This window comes from Adiantum capillus-veneris, chromosome 4 (assembly GCF_014529385.1).
Source record: "Adiantum capillus-veneris isolate H3 chromosome 4, ASM1452938v2, whole genome shotgun sequence".
Classification (NCBI taxonomy): domain Eukaryota; kingdom Viridiplantae; phylum Streptophyta; class Polypodiopsida; order Polypodiales; family Pteridaceae; genus Adiantum; species Adiantum capillus-veneris.
The window spans coordinates 170865290-170891539 of record NC_140934.1 but is presented as its reverse complement, the minus strand read 5'-3'; the positions used below and the strand labels follow the sequence as shown (position 1 = coordinate 170891539).

General features: G+C 44.6%; 1 protein-coding gene across 6 annotated transcripts in view; it reads left to right on the top strand.

Moving 5' to 3' along the window:
- Nucleotides 1–26250, top strand: part of LOC147460352 (lipase-like) — a 56135-nt gene that overhangs the window by 17290 nt on the left and 12595 nt on the right. The window lies entirely within an intron of this gene.

Below are 26250 nucleotides of genomic sequence, written 5' to 3'. Positions count from 1 at the left end.
TTAACGGTCGAAAGGCACTAGGGATCGATTATTAATACCATGGGTAAGCTTCTTAATTTTCTCTGGTCAATTAAGTTGTTTAATCGCGAGAGCGAAGTATTTCATGTTCGAGGGCTGACTAGAGGCTATACCTAGAAGACCTTGTAGTTAAGCTACGATAAAAGGAATTTCTCATGAAATCATCACCTGACTGATTACTTTTTCTTTGACCCCCCAAAGTCTTTTCACAGTGATTCAATTTTGATGTGTGTGCTTATTTTGTATGCCTTGGGTTTTTTGCTTTTCAAGGAAAAGCGCCCACACTGGGAACCTCTAGTGCTTTAGTACCATAGGCGATACATGTGAGTGAAGTACCCAATCAAGCTGAGATTTCTCTTCCAGCTTAAGATTTTACATTGTGGCACTTTGATTTGTTTTTGTTTGTTCGTTTTCAACATTTTAATTTTGTAACTTTGGGGGGTCATATAACACTGATACACCTCCCCAGGATCATCACACTAGTAAACTCCCTTTATAATACTTAAGCTAAAGGTCAATAGGGTCAAGCCCACTAGAAAGCCCTCGTACATTTCACACAATGCTGCTTAAATCGGATTAAGAACCTAAATAACCATTGATTATTAGGAAGGCATTCCCTATGGTATTAAGAGAAGATCTCTAACACCTAACTTGGTCAAACTAGCTTAGTCGGACTGCTTGATTTTTAAACCTAGACAAGTGATTATGACAAAAAATTACATTGAATTAAATGTTTGTTACTAAGCAAATGTGCTGGATATTATGCTACCAATCACAATCAAAGCAGACAATCATAGATGTAAAAAAGATAAGGGGCAATGCTAATGGACAAGAAACACCTGTTTGTGTTGATGGTCGCGCTTGATTTGAAGAGTGAGTCGAGATGAAGATTCCATGAAGGTCCAAATCCTAACAACAGCAACACGCTCCTGTACACACTAGGAAACACAAGGAATACCTCTAGGAGGCACATCAGTGGGAAAAAAGAACTTTGCTAATCACTCAACTCTAAAACAGAAACACTGCTATTGTATTAATCCTACCTACCCTTCATTACTCGAGTGATGGGGATCAAAGGTATTTTATGACAGGTTTCTGTTTCAATGTATCGGATGTGAATGTGTAGGTCTGAGTCAATGTTTTGACTTTTATTGTGCATACTCGTTTGCTAATTGCTCTTGCTCTTTATTTTTTTATTTTTTTTGTGAGTATAAGGCTTTATATATATACATTCCCTAAGATTGGTGATTAAGAGGTTAGGGAAACAAGGTTGAGAGGGGAGTGAGTGAATGATGATTGTCAGCAAACATTCCCCCCTTCCTTGGGTAGATCATATCGTTTGAAATGTGCTCGTCACCCTTTGAAACCAATTGTTCCAGTCGATAATAGGTGAGGATTTTTGCCAGTAGTTTTCTATTACCTTAGGTGCCTCATCGAGTTGCAAGGGTGGTAAGGTACTCTCCCAGGATCGAACTTGAAGTGGTTCATCAAGTGATTCTTGAACACTGGGAGGTGTGGATTTCTTTGTAGCTTTATGGAGGTCCACTATTGTAGGTCGACGATGTGGAGAAGCTTTTACCTCTATGGATGCATTACATGAGGAGCTAGAAGCTTCATGGGACTCCCCCCTTGTTGAGCTAGGTGGAACAAATCGTTCTTTCTTTGGTACCCAAACTAGCTCTGGAGCGGGTGTGTAGCATTTTGTGATTTTTTTCTTTCCGCGATTGTCGATTTGTTTTGGAGCTACAAGAGTGGGTTCATATGGATCAGGTGACATGTAAGAACTCAATCTACGTTTTGGTACCCAAATTTGATCATTTCCTCGATAGTAGCCTTGGGCTTCCAATAGTCGTTTAGGAATCCAACGCCAGTTTTTCTTACTTTTCTTGGAGCGAGTGAGACGTTTCTTACTAGGCTTTTGTTTTTTAGCACTAGCTATGGTCGTTAAAGAGGCTTTAGGGACCCACTTGAATGTTTTCTTCGTTACATTAGGATGAGTCTTGTCAGAAGCTATATGCATTGCTTGTAGCATATTTAAGGGTACAGGCATTTCATCCCCCTCAGGTGCTACCCAGGTCGTCCCCCTATTTCCCCAAGTGTCTATGGTTGCTGCTAGGTGGACCCAATCCACATTGTCCGACTCAGTCATCCCAGGTAGTACATCCATATAAGGAGAATCTTCCCCAACATCAGTGTCCGCTTTACACGTGTAACAATACTGCAATGGGGCCGAGTGAACTGTGGCGTCAGATCTATGATCGATTATAAACCTGTTTCCTAGAGGATGTGCTTGACCCGTCACAAGATCCACTCGAATGACAGAATCTTGGAACTGCAAGTAGACATGGTTTTTAGACCAGTCATGCACCATTTTTGCTTCCCTCATGAAAGGACGTCCTAAGATCATCTCCGATGGCATAGTGTGTTTGGAGAAATCCATAACAATGAAGGTAACTCGTATTTTATGTCCAAAGACCTTGATTTTGAGATCTTCTAGCATCCCAATAGGTTTAACAATAGACCCATTGACCATCTTCACTACCATGGTTGTGGTCGCAAGGTGAGGTCTTCCCATAGTTTCCCATCAATTTTTAGTCACAATGCTAACCCCAACGCCACCATCAAGGATTCCCTTCACAGTTGATCCCTTAGTAGTGATTGGTATAGTCGCATTAGATTCATCACCCTCAAAGTATTGTCCCAACTTGTTAACAGGTATTTCTATAACAAGGTTCTCATCTAAGTTGGGTTGTGGATCTAAGTGTTCCTCCTCTATTGGCATCTCCCCAGCTCCATCCATCTGTGCAAATTGTGGTAGCTCAAACTTCAGTTCTCCATTGAGGAAGGCTCGAAGAGCTGAGACTAGCTCGGGGTCTTTATATAGTTTGGACATGATGGTGGTTCTAACTTCTGAAGACATGAAATCCATCAGTTTGGCAATGTTTAACGGCACCTTTTGGCCTTGAGTCCCTTGACGTGGGGAAGATGGGATCTCCATTTCTTCGATAGGATCAGGTAGTCCCTCTGTAAACATTCTTTCCATCAAGAAGTGAGTACGCCCACTTTCCCATGACTTTAAGTCACTTTCTTCTTGGATGACACTAGGTATGTCCAAGGGTCTATGGATTTGGTGAGGTTGTTGTTGCGTAGGGAACACGGTGTCTGTAATCTGGATCTTTCTAGGTGCTGGTTCTAGATCCCTTTGGGTATCTTCTAGCAAACTCCTTAATTGCTTGACTCGCTCAATCTCCTCTGTAGGGTTTGGGTAAGTTCCTATCTTCTTTTTGGATCCTGGCCATTGTGGCTCATGAAGATCTTCCTTGTTGGTTTCTATGTTAGTGGTCGTTTTGGTCTCCATGGTTTCACCCGAATCAGAATCTTCTTTAGCGTCGTTCATATATACGGGGTCGTCACCAGTCCCTATGTTGGTCTTTGAACTGGGGTCTCGCTTCGCTGCTTTTTGCGATCTCTTTCTTCGAGTTTTCTTCTTTTTCTGAGATTGGGCAATTGATGCCGTGTCTCTTTCCTCAAGAATATAATTTTGTTTTTGGAGCATCGATCGTGTGAGTACGTTTACTGGTACCACAGGTGTACTTGGTGATGGCTCCTCGGTAACTTCAATCAAGTTTAATGGCGTGATCTTCGGTGCATTTGGATTATTTGGACATTGGGCAATCAAATGATCTATGCCACATCGATTACACATGAGTATCGGCATTGTAGACGTGCTCGCTTGATTGGTTTGCATTAGTGTGGCGTTCTTTTGTAGCCTAATAGGACACTCGGCTACACGATGTGGACCTCCACACTCATAGCATTGAAGAGGTGGTCTCTTAGCGGTGTTATTGATATTTTGGCCTCTTGCCGCAAGAGCAGCTACTTGATATACAAGTTTGACTTGTCCCCAGTAGTCCTCCATGTAGTATTGTGGACTTTCTTCAAGCACATTCATCCCATAGGCGATATTAGGATCTATATCTTCCTCATAGCCTTCCAAACAAGAAATAGATGACTCACAACCCACTTGATTCACAGAAGTGATTCTCGGATGTGGTGGTTGCGGTCCTAGCACTGGAGGTGGTAAGGGTGTTGTTTGAACAACATTTTGGGCCCTAGGGACCATGTGTTGTGCTGTTTGTTCAATAGGTGGGGCCGGCATCAATGCAGGCACTCGAGGTGCGTCTGTCCATGCTAAGGTTGGTCTATTGGCCATCGCGCGCTTAAATACTATGCAATCCTTAGCTTGATGACCATACCTCCCACATGCATTGCAGTTCCCATTGAATTTTACTCTAAAAGTAGGCATTCACTGGTACTATGCGGTCCATAGCATACTGAGCACCATTGCTGCTCCCTTCTTGGATACATATGATTGTTCTGCGGAGCACGATTGTCTCTAAGAGTCTCTTGAATAGCCTTGGTGAGATCTGCTAAAGTCATCTCAGATATCTTTGGCTCCTTAGCAATAGGCTTTAGGGTCATTGGCTGATGCCCTGATGCTTGTGAGCTAATAGATTTAGACTCAACAGACACTCTTTCTCCTTGAATCATTAAATTATCCTCCAATTGGATCGCATTGGTGGTGACTGCTTCCCAAGTGGTGATGCCTCTAATGACTAGGCCATTGTAGATATCCTCATATCGTAATTCCCTAATGAATCTATCGAGCAATTGGTTATTGTTGAAGCGTTCATTTGGATTACAACGAGAATTCAAATGCTTCAAACAACTTATAAAGTCTCTCACCGACTCTCCTTCCTCTCGTTGGGCTTTCTGGAGCTGAGAGGCTACACCCCAAAGCACTCCCTCTCGTATGTATTCCTTTAAGAACAATCTCCTAAGAGTAGGGTAAATCGTTTTTTCTTCCACCCTTAGGGTTCTATACCAATCCCCAACCTTTCCACTTAAGGTTAGGCTTAAAGCATTGCTCTTATGTAGGTCATTGTGTTCTCCTAGAGAATGGCATATTTGTTCAAACACTTCGATATGCTTTCTCACATTCCCGTCTCCACTAAATTTTTGTGTGAGCTTGGCTATTTGAACTGCCTTACTTCTAGGCTCTCTATCAGGCGTGTTACGCATATTCTCAGCAATAGATCGACCAATAACTTGAGCAAATGTTGCCAAGTCACCTAAGTGAGCAGGCACCGTGGGTGGAGGTGCTCCAGAGACTACATGTGGAGTAGGTATTGGCAATTTGGCATTGGGCTTGGCGCATAGGAAGCCCTTGGGTTCCACGTTGGGTACAATGTTGTGCCATGTGGTGGTCCATAGTTCATATGAGTGGCCCTAGGCATAGCAGACGTCGGATGTGACATGCTAATGCTAGCCGGTATAGTCCCATGGAAATAAGAACTTGGGTGTTGTGGTTGTGGAGCATAGGTAGTTGAAACAATGGGAGGGGTAGGGACTACATGAGTACGTGAACCCATAGGTGCATACGATTGGTACGCACTTGTAGGTACTATTGCAGGCATTGAGCTACCATGTAGTGGTGCTTTACTAACAAACGAGGTCCATGGTGTGCTTCTTGGCATGCCCATCATTGGGGTAGGCAAGGTAGCCATGGTGTCATCATGGGAAAGATGAGTTAGACTTGGAAAAGTAAAGCTATCACTTGTGGACTCAGATTGCATTGAGACCCCTGGCGAAACAACATATGGGGGATCGATGGGACTCACTGGGGGAGTCTCCATTTGTGATAGAGTGGGTTGTTTTCCTTTGCCCGTGTCTAAAAATCGCATAGGACCCGTCGAAGGTATGTTTATTCCTCGATTTTGCCTCTCGGACTGGATAATCCTATGGATGACATTGCAGATCATATGTTGTTGTTCCTCTAGACTAGTGGCACTAGATGTAGATTGTACAACTTCTAACCAACCCTCATGGTATGTGTACCCCATGTATAGGTCGGTCAAAGTCTCCGTGTGTAGGTCACAAGGTGGTACCAAACGTACTGTACGTGGCGTATATGTACGTACTGTACGTTGTTCCGTACAGGAAAAATTTTTACGTACGTAAAAATACGTACTCTTGTAAAAAAACCTCAAAGTACTAAATTTTCTAGGGCATTTCCAATAAAAAACAAGAGAGAAGCCAACAACTTATAGAGACATTCAAAGACACGTTTTACAAGACAACCATATACTGTGTAACTATTGCAAGAGATTTGGATTTTTATTTTAAATCAGCACTGTATGGGCTTCCCACACCCAAAAAAACCACCCCCCCAAAAAAAAAAAAAAAAAACCGGCGTACGGATCGTTCCGTACGGTACTGATCCGTACATAACGTCCGTACGGTACGGAACGGATCAGTACGTACGTTTTGATCCAACCTTGGTAGGTCATATTCCCAATTTTCATTGAGAAATACCCCGTCCAAACTTGGTGTACTAGAGGGTTGCCGTGAGGTAGATGCAATGTTGCTTCCCGTGTTTTGACTTTTAGTCACCGCTACCTTAGAGGCGACTTTGGAAGGTAGTAGCTCGGTAGGGCCCTCATTAAATGAGGTAGGTAGAATGTCCACGTGGACACTCTGAGGGAGTGTGGGGTCTACAGGAGATGTGAATGGTGATTCTACTTCCCCACCCCCTTCGTTTACTTCATTAGCCGTAGGTTCAGAGCGCGTAGCTCTACTAAATGTTTCCATCAAATGGCTAAAAACGCTAGTTCCAATTTGTTGGGCCTAGCTAGGTACGGTTTCATTTGTTCCCCCGGGGCTTTGTGTAAGATGATCTTCCATAATATCGTAGTCAGAGGAAGAGTCGCTAGCCGTTATATTTGGGTCTTGGGTTGTACTACCTTGGGTCCCTGTCGAGGGCGTAGACCCTAGCGTGGAAGGATAGTGAGTTCCCTCGTAAATCGAAGCACTAGCTAGTTGTTCGGACTCTAGCACACAACCAGAGCGTAGATACTGAAACCGGCCTGTTCAATCCAAAAAGGGCGGTAGACTTTACTTTAAACCTTGATTTAGCTTTCACCCATTATTAGTCGTCTATTTTACGTGTACTTTCAAGACACAACAAAGGGGAGAGGGATACAGGCTGCTAGATTGCACCTGTATGAGTAGACGGACACCAGATTGGCCCCTAACTTAGGCGCCCCTTTCGGTATTTCTTTATTGTTCAAAAGAGGGAATAAACGCTGTGGTTCCCTACAAGCTGCCCCGCACAAACTCGGCTGAATTTCCACTGTTCCAGCCCGATTTCGGCAGCATAACTGTACTAGAACCCTTCACAGTCAGTATTTCCACGCATTGACTGACTTTCCTGACGCATACGGGCACTTTACAAAACTTGGCGAGAATCTGCAGCACGCTGAATTCTCTGTTTTCAGCCCTGAAAATGCGCCAGATCACCTGTACAGCGGTCCCCTTGCGTCCCCGAACCTCCTGGGGGTATTAGGGTCCGTTTAGGGCCAAAACCCTAAACCTGCAAAAATACACAGAAGGCTGTAATTTGCTGTTTCGGGCTCCGTTTCGCGTGCCGGTCGCATCCGTAGCAAGTCCTCGAGCTCCCGCACCTACAGGGCTACTTGCCCTTTGAATCGGACGAGATTTTTGGCGTGAAACCTCTCCGAATTCACCTGTACCTGCGGGGGGATTAGCCGCTAGCTAATCCAGTACCTGTACAAGAGGCTCTTGCCTCGGCAATCGCGCATGAACCCACACAACTGTACATTGGTCAAATGAAGAGCCCACTAGAGGGGCATAACATACTGCCAAAGGGGAGAGAGAGGGCAGTGCGTAGCGTGCAGGGCATCACTCCTGGCACCGCACTGTGCATAAGAGGGAAAGCAAGCACTCCATAGCTCTTAACCTGTGACCAAAATCTGAAAATGAGGCTCTCCCCTCTTCAAATTCAGCGCCACTTCTTGTTGCATGAGGCAAGTGCACCAGAATGTGCCACTTTGGCACATTTACAAGCATTTTTCCGTTTCGGGTTGCCGCCTAAAAATATCCCAACCGGTTGCCCAGTTGACTTCACGGCAGAGTAAGAAAATGTTCCCTTTGTCATTCCGGAGGTAATGACGCCAACACATTTTCAGGTCCCAAAATAGCAGTTCCCTAAATTTTAGGAGATGCTGCCATTGTATCTTTCTAGGTCATCCGACCCTCTTTGTATACTGCGGCCACATCCAGAACTGAAATGTAGCCTCTGTAGCAAAGGATTCCACTTTGGCTAGTCAATGACTCCACTTGGCTAACCATAGTCCTTGTCCAACCTTAGTGCTCTCTTGCCCTCGGGCCTGGACTCCCTCTGGACAGTTCCACACTAGCTATGCAATGCAGGGCAGTTAGATTTCCCTAGGGGTGTTTCCAAAAAGTGAAAGTAAATAGATAATAAGAAAGAAATCAACAAAAAGGATAGATAGTAGTCACACGCTGGTGACATACTCCCCTCTTGAAATCTCAAACGTCCTTGTTTGCATCTATGTCGTACAAGCTCCTAGTCAACATTGATGTATTCAACACCTGTCGACACATGTACGACACATACATGCTCATTGTCAACCCTGGTGTATTCAACACCTTGTTGACTCATGTATTGCCTGCGTGTGAACCCTGTCCCAATGACATAGTGGTAGCTTCGCATTGTGCCATTGCTTTGAGTCACTAACTTTCCAATGACAAAATGGTAGCTGCACATTTTGCCACTGTCTTATAGTACACGTTGGATCCCGTAACACTTTCGAGCATACCCAAACCGACAGTTTAAGAATGCAGTTACACATGTACTCCTCAATAGAAGCAATCACTGTATCCTTGACAAACTGACAAGAAATACTCACTTCTATAGCACTAACCAAACTTTTGGACATTCCATAAGAGCAATTGCCAAACTGACAATCTGTACAACTCTGACATTCATGTAACAGGTATTTCATTTGAGCTCACTTTAAATACCATGTTCATCATTTGTTTCAGAAGCCATTGTCACACTGACAATCCATGTAGCTTTGAAACTCAAGGGGTCAAGGTAGGTTGCAAATCGAAGGCTTCCAGGTAAAGTGATAACACAGTTGGTGACTCTGCAAGTTCACCTTCTTCCATCCACTTAGCCTCCATTGGTGGATAGTTTCTGAACTTTACCAAGTAACGCCTAGCAACCTTGCCTTTCACTTTCCTTTCTTTGTGTGCCAAAATCTGTTCAGGGACCAAGATCTCGTCAAGTTCCTCGACTTCCGGCTGATCTTCAGCTGGCATATCTTCTGGCACATCACCCACATAGGGTCTGAGAAGACTCACATGAAATGCATTGTGAATCTTCCAATTGTCAGGCAATTTCAGCCCATATGCAACATCACTGATTATGTCGCATACTTGAAAAGGCCCATAGTAACGCATGCTGAGCTTTGGAAACAGTCTTTCCTTGCCCTTCATCTTCTTTAACCTTGCCTTTTCAAAGCGTAAAAGCACCCAATCACCAAGTGAATATACCACTTCACGACGGTGACGATCAACTGCTTTCTTTTGTTTTGCCTGAGTCCTTTCTAAGGCCACTTTGACCTTCTTGTACATTTCATCCATGTCTTGAACATACTTATCTGCTTCAAATATCTTGTCCTTTGTATGCAATATGGGAGGAACTTTCTTGCCACCTTCAACTATCTCAAAGGGTGCCTTGCCAGTTGATGAATGCACTGTATTATTGTATGTATACTCCACCAATGGCAAATACTGCTCCCACTTTCCTTTATGCTCTGACACATAGCACTTCAGCAGATCTAGGACAGTAGAATTTGCCTCTTCTGACTACCCATCTGTTTGAGGATGAAATGACGAAGAGAATTTGAGCGTGGTGCCCATATTCTCAAACAAGCCTCTCCAGAACAAACTTGTCATGCGTGGATCACGGTCGCTAACAATCGACTGTGGCATGCCATGATACTTGAAAATATTGCTCATAAACAAGCGTGCCATCTGATCTGGCTTTATCTTCTTCCTGACAGGAATAAAATGAGCCTGTTTGCTGAATCTGCAAATAATGGTCCAAATACCATCGTTTCCTGTCTGCGTTCTCGGAAGATCAAAGATAAAATCCATAGCAATACTTTCCCATGGTTTATCTGGAATAGGTAGTGGTTGCAATAACCCTGGTGCCTTTTGCCTGTCAAACTTGACCTTTTGGCATATTAGGCATTCTCGCACAAAGGCATCCACATCCCTTCTCAATGTAGGCCAATAGAAGAATGTCTCAACCGCTTTAACTGTAGCATCGATACCACGATGCCCTGCATATGGTGGGACATGACTCTCTTCCATAACTTTGCGTCGCAATGGCTTTGTGACACACAATCTGCCATGCATCATCATGAACCCATCTTTGAGAAGATAGTGTTCATGACGTTGTCCATCCATTAGTTGCTCGAAGACCCTTGCAAAATCTTCATCATTTGCATATTGTTCTCTCATATCATCAAGTTCATGATGATAAGGAATCGACACAGCTGAAATTTGTGGCTTCCTTGACAAGGCATCAGCCACAACGTTCTTCTTGCCTTCCACATGCACAATCTGAAAATGGAACATGGACAAGATATTTGCCCATCGCATATGCTTCTCAGATAACTTTGTTTGTGTCAAGAAGTATCGCAAGGTCTGATGATCCGTTTGGACAACGAAATCTGCACCTAGCAGGTAGTGTTTCCAACTTAAGAGCGCATGAATCACAGCCAGTAACTCTTTCTCATAGACCTGCATGGTCATCTCTGGCCCTTGCAAAATTCTGCTCTCATAGGCTACTACCCTGCCATCTTGCATTAGCACTGCACCAATGCTACTACCGCAGGCGTCACACTGGACCACAAATGACTTCCTAAGATCTGGCAACACAATGACTGGATCTGAAGTCATCTTTTCCTTTACGAGATTAAAAGCTGAAATCTCTTTCTGTGTCCATCTAAAAGTGACTGCCTTCTTTTGAAGAGCATGTAAGGGTGAACCAATCTCAGCGAAATTTCGGATAAACCTTCTGTAATAGGAGCATAGTCCCAAAAAGCTTCGGACATCATGCACCGTCTTCAAATTTGGCCATGACTTGATCGCTTCAACTTTTGCAGGATCCATTCTGACACCATCCTTTGAGACAATGTGTCCCAGAAAGTGAATCTCTTCCAGAAAAAACTCACTTTTCTTTGCATTGATGAGCAACCTATGACTGTGTAGCTCTTTGAACACAATGGCCAAGTGATGCCTATGCTCCTCTTCATTCTTTGAGTAGACTATCATGTCATCAAAGAATGTACCAACAAACTGCTGGTGTGGACGGAAAATTCTGTCCATCATCCTATTGAACGTAGCAGGAGCATTTGTGAGACCAAAGGGCATCACTAAAAATTCGTAAAGGCCAAACGTCATTCTAAAAGCAGTCTGTGCACATCCTCTGATCTAATGCGGATCTGATGGTACCCACTCTTTAGATCTATCTTGCTAAACATAGCTGTTGCTTCTAATTTGTCCATAATATCATCAATTCTAGGTATAGGGAACCTATTCTTGATGGTATTCTTGTTCAGTGCACGGTAGTCGATGCACATACGCCATGAGCCATCCTTTTTCTGCACCAACAACAGTGGAGAACAGAATGGAGATGAACTGGGCTGAATCAGCCGCTTTTCTAACAACTCATGTACTTGGCCCATTATCTCTTTCTGCTGAGCCGCACTAACCCTGTACGGAGGCTTATTTGGTGGGCTATTGCCTGGCACCAAATCTATCGCATGATCCTCGGGTCTCTCTGGCGGTAATTGAGATGGTAATGAATCGGAGAAACAGTCACTATACTGTTGTAAAAACATTGACCTTTCTTTATCTAGCACAGATAAATTTGATTCATCACAATCTGACACTTCACGTGCAAAAACCAAGTACGCAGAAAGATGCTTTTTCATTACAGAAGTAATAGCAGAAGCTGATACAGTAGGAATAGACTCCCCTTTAAGCTTTACATCCAGAATGTGAGTCTTTCCCCTGCTCTGTACAGTGATCTTTTTGTTGTAGGCATCCATGATTCCTTGTACACGAAACAACCAAGGAATACCTAACAACACATCACATCCGTCCAGTGGCATGATGTAAAATTCTTCAGCATCTACATAGGACTGGATATGTAGACGCAACTTTCCAATGATGGGTGTCACAGCCTCAGTATGGCCAGGACATGCCAAACCTGCCTCTGCTGTATACCCCATCTCTTCAGGTCTGATTCCCAACTTTGAAGCCAATTCTGGGGAAATGAAGTTGGCTTTGGCACCTGGATCAAAGAAGATAAGTACTGTTTGATCCCTGACCTTTCCCCATGCTCGGCAAAGCTCACTTGCATCTGAATTTGGCTTGTCGCCCACCGTATCTGGCACTAGACCAGCCATGGGCTTCTTTCCTTTCTTGTCTTCCTTGTCATCAGAATCAACTGGCCTTTTCTTTGTAGGACAATTGTAAGCAATGTGGCCAGGTTGTTCACATATAAAGCATTTGTTCTCTGTCCTCAGGACCTTCTTTTGCTCTTCTGACTTGCGAGGAAAACGTCTTTTCCATTTCTTTGCTGGTCCTTTTTCTGATTCAGCCGTAGCTTTGTCTTTCCCTGCGTTGGCTGACTCTTGAGTCCCTTTAGGAGCCTCATTGGGAACGTGCTTCTTGGCTGAATTTTTCTTGTCTGATCCTACCTTGACGCCAGTGTTAAATTCACAATCTTCTCCCTTGCGCAAACCATTGCCAGTGTTTGCTACCTCGATGAGCTGCGTCAAAGTAGTGACTTTTGTCTTCGTGCAGTACTTTCTCAATCCTTTGGGTAGGCCACAACAATATTTTTCAATCTGTTCTGTCAATGGCACAAACCTATAGGAAGTTACTGGAAGTAGAGCTTTCCAAAACTTTCGATTGTAATCATCCAGATTTCTACAAGTGGCAGCATTAAGCTCGTGCCATTCTGTCATGACATCTGCTTCGAAATCATCAGATAACCATGCTGCTGCAAAAATCTGCTTAAAGTAAATCCATGTGGACGGAGCTTGCCCTTGAAGCAATAAAGTTGTCCACCATTGTCCCGCATTCCCTGTCAAGAAAGTGGCTGCCTTGCGGACCTTTGAAGCCTCTGTAAAGTTTCCCCCTGCATAGGCCTTGTCAAACTGCTGGAGGAATGAAAGAGCCTTCTTCCTGTCATCAAACCCTGTAAAGGTTGTGAATGACACACCTTTGCCACCTTCTTTGTACGGAGTTGGCCTCTCCAGTGGCGTTAAATTGTCATATGGAAGTGACTGAAACATGGGAACACTATTAGGGTTCATCTGTGTTCCTTGGCGGCTATTAACTTGACCTGGAAATGCCATATTTGGCTGCTGATTTGTAATTCCAGCCATACCAAAATTTGCTTGTGGCATCCCAAATTGGCCCTGAGTGCTCTGAAACCCTGGTTGCATACCCATGACACTGTACATTGGGTTAGGCATCATCGTTTGAGCACCCCCGAACATTGTTCCTGGCGTGTAAAACTGATTTCCAGGTGCATGACCAGCCATGCTCTGGAATACGGATCCACCTCCAAAATAGCCAGGGTGTACTGAAGGTGGTGGGAAGACCTTTTGCATAGCCTGTAGGTTGCTTCCCTGCCCATTAGAACCAGCTATAGGCTGCTGAAAGGTGGCGGGCTGAATTGGTACAGCTTGAAAAACTGGCATCTCAGCCACTTGTTCTTGCACCTTAGGCATAGGTTGTGGAGACTGCATGTTCTTCGTCAAGTGTACAGGTGTTTCCATTGACTGTGCGGTATGAATCACCTGTGCTCGAGCCTTAACAGGCTTTTGAATATGATCCAGTGACCCAACTTGCTGAGACGGAACAGGAGGTTGCAGAAAGGCTAAAAACCTCGGATTCTGCATTACTTATGTGAACATAGCCACAGCAGTAGCCAACTGGGTCCTGAATATATCGTCATCTGTCTGTGGTGGTCTTGAGGACTCACCCACTTCATGTGTCTGTTGACCCTGTGAAGAGGAGACCTCTTCAGTCACATCATCTGGTCTGTCAGCCATAATTGCAATTCCTTGTGTCTGGTCTATGATCCCCTGTGTCTTCAAGCCCAAAACTGACCAAGGCTCACTTCTATGGGAAAAAGTGATTTAATCCCGTCGATGGAACCATGAAACCGGCCTGTTCAATCCAAAAAAGGCGGTAGACTTTACTTTAAACCTTGATTCAGCTTTCACCCATTATTAGTCGTCTATTTTACCTGTACTTTCAAGACACAACAAAGGGGAGAGGGATACAGGCTGCTAGATTGCACCTGTATGAGTAGACGGACACTAGATTGGCCCCTAACTTAGGCGCCCCTTTCGGTATTTCTTTATTGTTCAAAAGAGGGAATAAACGCTGTGGTTCCCTACAAGCTGCCCCGCACAAACTCGGCTGAATTTCCACTGTTCCAGCCCGATTTCGGCAGCATAACTGTACTAGAACCCTTCACAGTCAGTATTCCCACGCATTGACTGACTTTTCCGACGCATACGGGCACTTTACAAAACCTGGCGAGAATCTGCAGCACACTGAATTCTCTGTTTTCAACCCTGAAAATGCGCCAGATCACCTGTACAGCGGTCCCCTTGCGTCCCCGAACCTCCTGGGGGTATTAGGGTCCGTTTAGGGCCAAAACCCTAAACCTGCAAAAATACACAGCAGGCTGTAATTTGCTGTTTCGGGCTCCGTTTCGCGTGCCGGTCGCATCCGTAGCAAGTCCTCGAGCTCCCGCACCTACAGGGCTACTTGCCCTTTGAATCAGACGAGATTTTTGGCGTGAAACCTCTCCGAATTCACCTGTACCTGCGGGGGGATTAGCCGCTTGCTAATCCAGTACCTGTACAAGAGGCTCTTGCCTCGGCAATCGCGCATGAACCCACACAATTGTACATTGGTCAAATGAAGAGCCCACTAGAGGGGCATAACATACTGCCAAAGGGGAGAGAGAGGGCAGTGCGTAGCGTGCAGGGCATCACTCCTGGCACCACACTGTGCATAAGAGGGAAAGCAAGCACTCCATAGCTCTTAACCTGTGACCAAAATCTGAAAATGAGGCTCTCCCCTCTTCAAATTCAGCGCCACTTCTTGTTGCATGAGGCAAGTGCACCAGAATGTGCCACTTGGCACATTTACAAGCATTTTTCCGTTTCGGGTTGCCGCCTAAAAATATCCCAACCGGTTGCCCAGTTGACTTCACGGCAGAGTAAGAAAATGTTCCCTTTGTCATTCCGGAGGTAATGACGCCAACACATTTTCAGGTCCCAAAATAGCAGTTCCCTAAATTTTAGGAGATGCTGCCATTGTATCTTTCTAGGTCATCCGACCCTCTTTGTACACTGTGGCCACATCCAGAACTGAAATGTAGCCTCTGTAGCAAAGGATTCCACTTTGGCTAGTGTAGTGAGCAACAAAGATACGGATGAATCCCGGGTTAGAATCTTTAAGCATCTCATGAAGGTAGAAGCTAGATGACCCCACTTGGCTAACCATAGTCCTTGTCCAACCTTAGTGCTCTCTTGCCCTCAGGCCTGGACTCCCTCTGGACAGTTCCACACTAGCTATGCAATGCAGGGCAGTTAGATTTCCCGAGGGGTGTTTCCAAAAAGTGAAAGTAAATAGATAATAAGAAAGAAATCAACAAAAAGGATAGATAGTAGTCACACGCTGGTGACAGATACATGTGCTTTGGGTGCCCTACAAGTGTCGGCAAGTACCCTCAAAGGTTACTTGCTTTGTTTTGTGGGTGTTTTGCACCCCGTTTTCTACTTGATTTTTTCTTGTTTTTGATGTTTTCTGAATGTTTTTTTAATGTTTGATTTTTTTGATTGAAGTGTGTGATAGCTCGAAACGAGCGTATCACTTAAAGGGTCGCTGTGTGCTTTACAGCACAATTTTCGGGCATCTGACGTTCCGTTGGTTCTCAAAAAATCGATTTTTAGCTACGTGTGAAGCTAAAATTCGTTTTTTAAAAAGGCGACTGAGGCCTAGGCCTGAGCGTGAGCTTGGGTCTGGGAGATATTCCCGATCTCAGTCCTACCTTTACAAATTTTTTATTTTTTTTTTAAATTTTAATTTTTTTTTTAAAATTGTAAAGGATAAGGCCGCGACAGCCTGCGCGAGAGCACACACACACTCTCTTTACCTACTTCTAACTAATACACCTACTCTTACACACTAACATACTCTATTAACTCTCACTAATCTACTTTCTACTTACTGTTCACAGAAAACTAACTACCTTAATACACAGAGAATAAACAGAGAACCTTTGAAATCTCTATTAACAAAGAAAACTAACTACCTTAATACACAGAGAATAAACACAGAACCTTTGAAAACTCCATTAATAAAAAAAACACACAGTATAACACCAAATCCCTCTTCTCAACACACACACACACACACACACACTCTTTCCTTACCTTTCCTACAATAGAAATTGCACCACGGAGAAGCACAGAGTGCTACTCGAGCTTCATGTATGGCACTCCCCGGCAACGGCGCCAAAAATGTGCGCGTATGTCGCACGTGTCAATGCAAGGAACTAGCCGATACACCGTGTGCGAGCCACAAATGGCTCCAAGCACACAACAAGCCTAAACTAGTAAGCTCAAAGAAGGCGATGGTGTTTCACTCACCGCTCTACGCTTGCTTCGTGGAGGATTCCTCGTCGCGAAGAAGAAGGAGACGCCGCTACGCCGCGCTCAACCGCCTCACCGCCGCCGTGCCGCCGCAATGCTCGATCGCACACACTCTCTCTCTCTCTCTCTCACATACACACACACACACACAAGGAGGTGAAGAAGAAGAAGATGGAGATGGAGATGGAGCAAGAGCACTCTTCTATTGCACAAATGAGAGAATCAGTGGATTTTAGGTTTAGTTGGCTTTTATATGAGCTCGCCCTATTCACACTTGGGCGCCCATGCTTAGCCAACTAATCCCTTGAATGTTCCAGTTAGAGTGCGCCTCTCATCGGCGATCACTCTTACCCTTTTCCTATTGGACCGACAAGCCCGATACCTGACTCTACCAAATAAATAATACAATGTCCGCCGTAGGTTACAACGTCCGTCGTAGGTGATAGGGTGTCCGTGAGCCGTGAGGGTTAACAATTACTGAGGAGAAGTCTATACAAGCACTTGAACCGAACGTATTACCACGTTCGTTCTAGGATAAGACTTGATGGTTACCGGAAGCCTCGGCTTCCGATTCCTAGGGCAAAACCCTATTCCAAGGAACTTCCGTTCCTTATTCCAAATCCTTGAGAACCAAGGTTCTTGCCTCTGGATCTCACCTTCCAGACTCGGGGCATGACATCCCTGCAACTCTCTTTTCCAACTCTGTTTTCAGAGTCCTCTTCCCGCAGAACAACTCTGCTTTCCCGGACACGAAGTCCTTACTTGGGAATCCCAACTTCCGGATCACAACTTCAGAGACTACCTCTCTCCGATCCGTGGATCTACTTCCCAAACTCTGGTACGAAACCCTTGGGCTGATCTGGCTCTAGTTCCTCAGAGCGCTTTTCTCCTGCAGAGGCTCATGCCTTCCTTTGCTCCTACTCCCTCACGAAGAGGAAGTACACCTGCAATCAAATACTCAGAGATCATAACATGAAAATCGTTACCTGCAAAGTCTCGATTCTTGAAACGCAACTCGGTTCTCAAAAAGCAATTCCTCTGAAGAGATCTCTACATAGAAAATCCTCTCTTCCAATCCTACACACAAAAGAGGTGTGTTCTAGGGTTCTACTCGTAAATCAGCCCCGTCTACGACATTTATGGGCTGAAAACAGAGAAAAACAGCAGCTTGTCGCGATGGAAACACGCTCCGTAGGCACTTTTTTGCGAGGGAACTCGTGCACTGGGTCTAGGCGACATCGGGTACACTTCGGACAATCATGGGCATCACCGGTAAACGTCTTCTTTGCGGGTGAACTCTACAGCAGCATCTCCTTCTTGCAAAAACTGATCCTCCCCTCTGAGTGAGGGCATGTGATGCTTTTATAGCTCCTGGCCACGGGCACGAATAGCTGCTCGCGTAGAGATCGCGGCCCTCTCCCCCCCCCCCCCCCCTGGGCTGTTCTGCCAGAAAAAGAGAGAGGGAAAACGTTGGCTGATCTCTTGCCTTATTTATCAGATGGCGGCCCACTTATTAAGTGGGCGGCCGGCGTATTTTAAAAATAGTCTGAATCTGCCCAAAAACTCAATAAAACCTTATAAGTTAAAAACAATGCTTTCACAGCACTTCCCAGGCGTCCCTGGATGCAATCACACGCACAGTTGCAATGCAAGCATAGACTTCCTCGCGGGAAAGCATCTGCTTTCCCGAAAAAGCAATCCCGCTTTCTCAGAAAGCATCTGTTTTTCCTCAAAGTTTCCTCTGAACCCATCTTCATTCAAGTGCTTGCTTTTCCTTGTGCACAATTCCAACACAGTTCGGAATTTCCTCTTGACTATGGATATCCCCTTTCCGATGCACCCGTCACCCACCTTGTGACGCATCAGGAATACCCATCACCTAGTCATTACTTTGAATGACGCACTAGGAATACTTTGTACTCGGATGTCTCCAGTGAGAAAAACCCTCTCACTTAAAATTCCAATAATTCATTTAGAATTATTTTTCCTGGTGTTCCAAGTGAGAAAACCCTCACTTATAAATCCAATAATTCATTTAGAATTATTTTTATGTCATAAAGCCAATTTAGCAATAGAAAATCTTTTTTACAAGCACAAGAACCGGAGTGACCCCTTTGTTCTAGGTCTTCCGACTCGATGGTCAATTTCCTTCCCGTGCAGGAATTTCCCGAGAGACGAGCTCTCAAATCTGTTTCCGTCCATTCCCAAAGCGTGAAGCTCTACAAACAATTCCCGATTCCGTTCCCGGAATCTCCGAGCATAGGCTTCTCCGTGATGGAGTACCTGCAAACGCACAAACACGAGACAACAATTCGTACGGCGAATTCACAATAGATACTTGTTGCTCCTTGCATGGAAAAACGACCTCTGTGCTTTGTAGTCTCGCGATCACTTGCGTCTCCTTCCCGACAGAATCTCCTTCAAGCTAGCGCTGGCAAAATCTTCCTGCAGAGAGGGGACGTGTGATGCTTTTATAGTTCCTTGGCCATGGCCTGAATAGCCGGCCTTGGTACCACATGAATAGCGAAGCCATTGCGCCCTGGGAATAGCCGGAGGAGAAAGAGAGGCTTGCGGCAGATTTAGAGAGAGAGAGAGAGAGAGAGAGAGAGAGAGAGAGAGAGAGAGAGAGAGAGAGAGAGAGAGAGAGAGAACGCTGCGCAATGTAGTGTAAGAAGTGATGTCCTGCACACTCTACATTGCTCTCTCTCCCCCCTACTGTAAGGTGCAACGGTCATCATCGCCGTCGTCACCGACATAAAGTCAGAATTCAGCAGATACAAGATTTGCAGATTTCAGCCCTTAGCGTTTTTAGATGTTAGCTCATCTCGTCGCTGTCCTCATCGTCGTCGACATCATCGGCAAGACCATTGCATTTAGGCCATTGTAGAGATTGTGCAATCAATAGCAAAGACTTCTCTCGCTATCGAGAGAGGAGCCCTTGGAGGAGGGTTTGACAACTTTTCTGGTGTCATATTCTTCTCTCTCTATCTCTCAGTCTCAGCACCTTCATTCACAGTGTTTACCACTTTGTTTGTGATCATTTGCACTCTCTCACTAAAGGAACGGAAGGCTCTCCCTTCCGTAAGAAAAAGGAACCCTTGAGCACAGTTCGGAGCACTCATCTTAAGCACAGTTCAACATTCACTTCCGCTCCACCGTACATTGGTATCAAAGCTTTGGTAGTGTTCTGTATCACTCAAGGAAAGAACCATGAAAGGCAGAGGGGACTGAAACATGCTAATCTCCACCCAACCATGCTTTATATAAGCCCTTGGCCTGCTAAACATAGAGACCCCCTTGACTACATGTCCATCCTGTCCCTTGGCCCTGCCTGGTCCTACCCTTGGCATGACATTACTCCCCCCTTGGAGAAGCGTTTTCGTCCTTGAAAACAAGAGTGGTGATACACTAATGTTTTCCACAGTGGCATCCTTCATGGATCCAAGTGTGTGCTTGACCGGAACACGGTCTCAATAGGAGGTTCAATGAAACCAAGAGTAACATCTTGATTTTCCACATTGTTGTCCATTTGCAACCATCTTGTGTTACCGGCTCCTATCCAATCATAGTGTGTAAACTTCACTTAGAACGCACATGAGCATGCGAAACGAGTTATCACAACAAAGATGTACTCGAAAGCATACCTCTTTTCACTTTCCATGAAAGTAATTGGCTGACGTAACGTATCAGCAAAATATAAGTCCTTGACTTGTTCTCAATTTTTAGTAAACAACCCCACCCATAACTAGTGTTCAAGGTTAAGAACATGAATTATATATGAAGAGACTAAACCTAGTCGCAAACATGCTTTAACTTATGGTAAGCAAACTCCAACTAGAGCAATAAATGCTTACTAATTGGATTGCTTGGTGCTAACGTACGCACTTTGCATATCCTGTAGCACAAGATTACACTTTGTAAGTTGCCTATCCCCTTGGATAACTGACAATACTGAGATTTTTTTCCCCACGGTTTACGGACAGTCTTTCCAAATGACTGGTAAACGGGGATCACAATGTTGTACAATATTGCTGAGGAATCAACAATGACATGCATAACCATCTTGGTTAACTGGAAAGATCCACAGTCACCCAAACCGAGCCATGACCTCTATTGGTGATTGGTAGATCCAAAATGAATCTCAGAGAGATACTGCATGTAGAGTGCAAAATGCTTCATAGCATGAATGTGATGAATATGCATGTCGCTCCAAATCAGCCTTTGCTTATCACTAGGGCCCATAACACCTAGTGTGCATGAATTTAGCAAAAACAAATCCGAACCTGTATATCCATGATCATCGTACCCAATACGTTTATGGCGAATGTGATGCTCCTAGCACACATTAAAAAGAAATGTAAATAGTTCGGAAAGAAACTAAATACTTTCTGCTGCAATCATTTGCAAGCCTTGCTGAAACGTTTGAACCATAATAGAAGGTGAAACATGAATCACTTGTCACGTGACACATCCAACCCTATGTGTCCGTGGACAAGCTACAGCATGACTAAGGTTCAATTTAGTCAAGTCAGTCTAGAATAGGAAGTGATCTGGCACTTTTGTGAGTTTGTTCGCTGACCGTGCATGTCCAGACACTTAGATTAGATGCATATTCTCTGGTTGCACATAGCATGATCATCAGCATTTCCATCAGAATCCATCAGAATCCATCAGGGGAATTTTCCATTGCATTAAACCTATTTTCCCTATTTTTGGCATTTTTCACTTATTTATTAAGTGACTTTTGTTGGAAAGTAGGTAGGGCAATTTTGCTAAGTTTGTATAAGTAGAAACCTAGCGCTAGCACTTTTTGGTAGAAGAGGCAGCAGGAACCAGTGTGTTCTACAGGCACCTTCTCAGGAAGACCCCCCACATCAGCAAGGCTAGCGTTTTTGCATTTGCAAGGACCTAGCGTTTTCATCCATAGGCAGCCTCGCGTTTTGTGCACAGCAGATCAGCCCCGATAGCAGCAAGACAGAACAAGAAGCCTAGCGTTTTGCAATTGCAAGACATCCGGTGGCAGTAGGAGGATTTTCAGCCCTAGCGTTTTTGCATCTGCAAGGCCCTTCAGTGTTTTTGCAAATCTTCGCGACGGAATCTCCACAAGCACCATCGTTTTCAGCTTTCTGCAGTCGGACTCCGCAGTAGAAGTCCCGAACCTCGCAGATCTCACCCTCCCGCAGTAGATCCTCGCCGCACGGTCAGATTCCGCAAGGTTTATAGATTCAGTCTTGAAAACGCAGATTTCAGCATTTGCGTTTTTAGCGCATCGTTGTCATCGACATCGTCACTGACATAGAGTTAGAATTCAACAGATAAAGATTTGCAGATTTCAGCCCTTAGCATTTTCAGATTTCAGCCCATCTCATCGTCGTTGACATCGTCGGCAAGTCCAAGCATTGTAGAGATTTGTGCAATCATAAGTAGACCGCTCTCACCATAGAGTTCCTAGACCATGTAGCATCCCATGTGACAACATGTGCCAAATAAACCCTACAAGTGGGTTTATAACTGCATAATGCAGAAAATTATTTTGGACACCATAGCCCAAATTGCTCGGCTCTTACATGACCTTGTTATTTCTCTGAAGAGCGAAAATGGATGACAACAGAGTTTATGCATCCTGCGTAGAAAAGCAAATCAAAAGAAACAAAACCATATGAGATGCGTACCTGTAGGTTAAACAGAGTGTTCACTTAGGCGGAGTGAAAGGCACCTGTCCAAATTTTCCGCCTGCAAAGGCTTAGGAACACTAATTGAAAATTAGTGAAATGCAAGTAGTATTGCACATGTAACCTTGGGTGTTGCCTTCGCAATCCAGACCCCTTGGTGAAAATCAACATTGTCTAACCCCTTGGTTAAATGTCGCAGGAAAACTGCTCAACGAGCAGCCGGCCCTTTGGCCTATGGTCACGACCCCCTGTGGGTTTGCCCTTGGCATTTCATGACTGTGGAAGTTGAAATTGTTCACTACCCCTTGGCACTTCTTTCCATGAAAAGTACATGTGGGAAGGTTCCAATAATGGACCATCGACACTTTAATAAGTGATGTAGTAATCACGAGTTGGGTCTTATCCCAAACTGTACTCATATAAACACTCTTAGCACTGGAGATAAAATAGAAGATCTATGCAAGTTGAAATCGTTCGTATTCACAACGGGATCTTGTCGAGACTCAAAAATCCATAATCTAGGATTTTTGTGAACAGCCGTGCTGTCAAAAAATGCTGGCGTCATCTAGATTCTGTACACCTTGGTAGAGAGAAGCCCTTACGAGTTTAAGACGTTTAAAAACTCAACTTGATCTTTACACTCAAAGTGTGTAGTGCTAAAATAACACCCAAAAAATTAGTAATGGCAAGACTGTCACAAGGTGGGCACCACGTGCCAATAGAAAAGAACAGACTGAACAGACTTTTAGCACTTGAATAACAATTGAATTGAGATAGAGAGACGACACGCGACACAGAGTGGCGGAAGAATATTGGCCCCAAACCTTGGCGCCCCTTTCGGTATTTCTTTATATTGCATCAACACAGTACAAGCCGGTACTCGAGAGTCTGCACCTTCTCCAGGAAGCATGCTAGAGAATGAGCCCTAACCTCATATTTAAAGGCCGTTGGCCTGAAAAGCAGTTACAGTAAAAAGCCTTTAAAACTCAAAAGCTTCTGGTCCAAAAGCAAAGCCAAAAAGCTGCCAGCGTAAATCACGGAAATCCGTACAGCCTGCTACGTCATCAGCCAGCGCAAAACACGGAAATCTCCCTGCTGCCCTTAGGGTTAGGGTTAGGGTTTTTGTAGTTTTAGGGTTTTTGGCAACAGATTAGGGTTTGCAGGTTTTAGGGTTAGGGTTTTTAGAATTAGGGTTTGTAGGTTTTAGGGTCAGGGTTTCCAGAATTAGGGTTTCAGCAGTTACGGTTTCTGGCAGAAATTAGGGTTAGGGTTTCTGCTCTCGGGCAGCCACATCATCACTTTGTGACAGTTTAGGCCCCTCCACCACATCTGTAAGTTGGCTCCATTCTTTAGGCTCTGACATGTCAGCAGTTTGTTACAAAGACTCTTGCTTGTTCATTAAAATCGATGGGTGTCAACTGGATCGAATTGTTCGATCTTGAAAGCAATCACTGATGGATTACAAACAGATGGCTCTTAGCCATTCCAAAATAGGAGATTCCTAGCCCTTAAAAAATGGGTGGCTCTTAGCCCTGCGTGTTATCATATCAACATGGAAAGATTTTAGTAAAATCTTGTCTAATTTCACCTTTCCCGCAGAGAATTAGGAAGGAGAGAGGAAGAATGCAGGGCTGAGGAAAATTCCGTATTCTACTATATTGAATGCCCTTTGCGTATGCCTCTAGGCAAACAATGGTTGTGTAGCGTACAATAGTGTGCTTGTACAACGCTATCGTAGAGAGAGGTACCATAAGTCACATCTTATCCCACCTACCTTGTATGTGATCGTGACTGTACCATGGTAATTTAAATACGGCACTTTGCTTGTGAATAAACATAAAAAATAACATACCTCGTCCTTGACAGAGTAGCTAGTATTATAGCGGAAGCGTATGCCATGATGGGGTGTCCATCGTACTAGTACGTCATGCATACATATCAAAAATAGAATAATAAGCCCTTGGCTTCAAGGACAGTCTCAACCATGTGAGCCCCTGGTGTACTTGCCGTGCACGATTATATTGGCATGAATACATTGGAGTGCAACGTTGTAGAAACTGTGATCTTATATCCACGTAGTGCTAAAGATGTGTGTGCCATTATCATTGATCTAAAGTCAATCGATAATACCTTTGCACATAAGAGAAGCCTTACTTCGCATGAAATCTGGCAAAGCACTTTGCTTTGTACAACGGCTTCGTATGGAGTCTGCCCAAGCACTTTGCTTTGCAGAGCAAAAAGATCTTGTGCAAAGTGAAAAGTAAAAAAATAGACAAAACAAACATAATTGGACAGTTACTAACCTTGTCGCCCACTTGTGGCCAAGTTTGAGGTAATGCGCTCGAATCTGGCTCATAGCCATATGTACTGCTCGAGTGAAGTTAGCGTACGTATCATATACACCCTCATGGGATGTAAAACCTTGCACACATCTTGGCTTGCTGAACAGCTACTTGAAGTTGTAGTTAATGGTCGGCCGTACCGAGTACTTGCACCTCCTTCATCAAGGCTAGCAACAGGCCGTGTTGATCTCTATGAGATTTTCAAACACTACCATGTCCCGACCTTTGCCAGGCATGGGAAGAAGCCTTGCTTTTAAACGAGTTCATTTCTCACTCAAGCCTTGCTTGATTTTGGTCATCAAACCAATCATTGGTCTTCGGACAACCAAAGTTTGCTAAACACAAACCTCGGCATGATCCAACCGTGCGGGGTTTTTACGCCTTGGATAAGCCATGCTTGCAAGCAAATTTGATAACAACACGGTTAGCACAAGCCTTTCTCGTGCCTTGATGCAACATGTTCTTGAGGAAAGTGCAAAGCGGTATTGAAATCTATTGTTTACCTCCTAAATGCCCTCGAGCAACTTGTCGTGTCGGCCACATTGCCTGCGCTTTTGAGCATCCTTGAACATCGAACCATTTCCAATCTTGAGTCAAAGCCTTGCTCGAAACTGAAGATCATATCATTGCCTTGCCAATACCTTCATACCGAAAGTGCTCCATATCAAAAGATATGGCTTTAGCATCGGCAAGTTTTCAGATGTCCTTGAGCTTGTTGGCAGCCTTACATGCCTTGCATGCTGTGCTTTTCATGTCGTTCATAGCTTTAGATACTCCTCATGGTCCTTGCCATTAACCATGCTGGACTTCGACGACGAATTTCACCTCCTTATTGACCCTAGTCGTAGGCTTCAACATCCATGGCAATATGCATATCCCTTGATCCTCGAGCCGATCGCTATTCCAAACTCGAACAACAATTGCCCAATGTGGCAAATCTAGGTTTTGGATCGAGCTTTAGCTTTGCTTTGTTGATATTGGCCTTGTACTTGCCGAGATTCCCAAACAAACCGATGCCATGCATGGCTATCGTAAATAATCATGGCGTAGTTTTTGCAGGCTTTACAAACTGTATTATGGCCGTGATCATAACGTCGCTAGCATGCCTTGCAGAGGCCTTGTATGCGGCTCTGACTGTTGCGACTGCCGCCACCGTGGGAAAAATGCCTTAAATTGGAGTAGGGGGGCCCAAAATAGGGTGCCCAACTCGAAAAGCATAAAAATTATGTGAAAAAAAATCCTTCTGCAGCCATGGCGAATCGACTGCGCAGAGCCGGGATGAGACAAAAGCATTCGCATGTCGCCTTGCGGTGTTCCCTTGCAGAGGGTCAAGAAACGAAAAATGTCCCTCTCCGTGGTGCGAACCAGATTGGAGGTATGCTCATGCGACTTTGCAGAGCCCGAATTTCTCCTTCCTCCATGCAAGGGGTGATTCCCAACTGCGGCTCTTACCCGGCCTGGCTAGTCTCGCCATGCAAGAGTTGTTTCATGCGGCTTGCTCCGCTCCCATGGAGCCTCGACGAGAGAGGAAGATAAATAAAATCACAGAGATAGGGAGGCCATGCC